The sequence below is a fragment of the Limanda limanda genome, chromosome 9, assembly GCF_963576545.1.
Source record: "Limanda limanda chromosome 9, fLimLim1.1, whole genome shotgun sequence".
Lineage (NCBI taxonomy): Eukaryota > Metazoa > Chordata > Actinopteri > Pleuronectiformes > Pleuronectidae > Limanda > Limanda limanda.
The window spans coordinates 2,434,269-2,436,590 of NC_083644.1; positions in this window are offsets into that span (position 1 = coordinate 2,434,269).

The following is a 2,322-nucleotide window of genomic DNA, read 5'->3' on the forward strand; positions in this document are numbered from 1 at the left end:
ACACACACACACACACACACACACACACACAGTCGTACACCGTCTGCAGTCCCACCGGCAGGCCGAGTAAATGAGGTGGAAATGTATGAAGCTTAAAACATCCCCAGGGAAACATTATGTGAAAGAGACACCGTTTCACTGAGGAGGAGGAGACAGAGAGGAGAGGAGGAGGAAAGGAGGAGGAACAGAGAGGAGAGGAGGAGAGAGGAGAGGAGTAGGAGAGAGGAGAGGAGGAGCAGAGAGGAGATGAGGAGAGAGGAGAGGTGGAGGAGAGAGGAGAGGAGGAGCAGAGAGGAGGAGCAGAGAGGAGAGGAGGAACAGAGAGGAGAGGAGGAACAGAGAGGAGGAACAGAGAAGAGGAGAGGAGATGAGGAACAGAGCTGAGAGGAGGAGCAGAGAGGAGGAACAGAGCTGAAAGGAGGAGGAAAGGAGGAGGAACAGAGAGGAGGAGCAGAGAGGAGAGGAGGAGGAGACAGAGAGGAGAGGAGGAGGAAAGGAGGAGGAGCAGAGAGGAGAGGAGGAGCAGAGAGGAGGAGACAGAGAGGAGAGGAGGAGGAACAGAGAGGAGGAGGAACATAGAGGAGAGGAGAGGAGAGGAGGAGCAGAGAGGAGGAACAGAGAGGAGAGGAGGAGCAGAGAGGAGAGGAGTAGGAGAGAGGAGAGGAGGAGCAGAGAGGTGAGGAGGAGAAGAGAGGAGAGGAGGAACGGAGAGGAGAGGAGGAACAGTGAGGAGAGGAGGAACAGAGAGGAGAGGAGGAGCAGAGAGGAGGAACAGAGAGGAGGAACAGAGAGGAGAGGAGGAACAGAGAGGAAAGGAGGAGCAGAGAGGAGGAACAGAGAGGAGGAACAGAGAGGAGAGGAGGAGCAGAGAGGAGAGGAGGAACAGAGAGGAAAGGAGGAGCAGAGAGGAGGAACAGAGAGGAGGAACAGAGAGGAGAGGAGGAACAGAGAGGAGAGGTGGAGCAGAGAGGAGAGGAGGAACAGAGAGGAGAGGAGGAACAGAGAGGAGGAACAGAGAGGATGAGCAGAGAGGAGGAACAGAGAGGAGAGGAGGAGGAAAGGAGGAGGAACAGAGAGGAGGAGCAGAGAGGAGAGGAGGAGCAGAGAGGAGAGGAGGAACAGAGAGGAGAGGAGGAGGAACAGAGAGGGGAGGAGGAACACAGAGGAGGAACAGAGAGGAGGAACAGAGAGGAGAGGAGGAACAAAGAGGAAGAACAGAGAGGAGGAACAGAGAGGAGAGGAGGAGCAGAGAGGAGGAACAGAGAGGAGGAACAGAGAGGAGAGGAGGAACATAGAGGAGAAACAGAGAGGAGGAACAGAGAGGAGAGGAGGAGCAGAGAGGAGGAACAGAGAGGAGGAACAGAGAGGAGAGGAGGAACAGAGAGGAGGAGCAGAGAGGAGGAACAGAGAGGAGGAACAGAGAGGAGGAACAGAGAGGAGAGGAGGAACAGAGAGGAGAGGAGGAACAGAGAGGAGAGGAACAGAGAGGAGGAACAGAGAGGAGAGGAGGAACAGAGAGGAGAGGAGGAACAGAGAGGAGGAACAGAGAGGAGAGGAGGAACACAGAGGAGGAACAGAGAGGAGAGGAGGAACATAGAGGAGAAACAGAGAGGAGGAACAGAGAGGAGGAACAGAGAGGAGAGGAGGAACATAGAGGAGAAACAGAGAGGAGGAACAGAGAGGAGAAACAGAGAGGAGAGGAGAGGAGGAACAGAGAGGAGGAACAGAGAGGAGGAGCAGAGAGGAGGAACAGAGAGGAGAGGAGGAACCCAGAGGAGAGGAGGAACAGAGAGGACGAACAGAGAGGAGGAACAGAGAGGAGGAACAGAGAGGAGAGGAGGAACATAGAGGAGAAACAGAGAGGAGGAACAGAGAGGAGGAACAGAGAGGAGAGGAGGAGCAGAGAGGAGGAACAGAGAGGAGGAACAGAGAGGAGAGGAGGAACATAGAGGAGAAACAGAGAGGAGGAACAGAGAGGAGGAACAGAGAGGAGAGGAGGAACAGAGAGGAGGAACAGAGAGGAGGAACAGAGAGGAGAGGAGGAACAGAGAGGAGAGGAGGAACAGAGAGGAGGAACAGAGAGGAGAAGTCTCACTGATTCTCATTTGTATTAAAGTCGCTCTCACAGCTTCACATTCAGGCCTTTGTTACTTTCTATGGATATGTATTGTAATGTAATGTAATGTAATGTAATGTAATGTAATGATATGTAATGTAATGTAATGTAATGTAATGTAATGTAATGTAATGATATGTAATGTAATGTAATGTAATGTAATGTAATGTAATGATATGTAATGTAATGTAATGATATGTAATGTA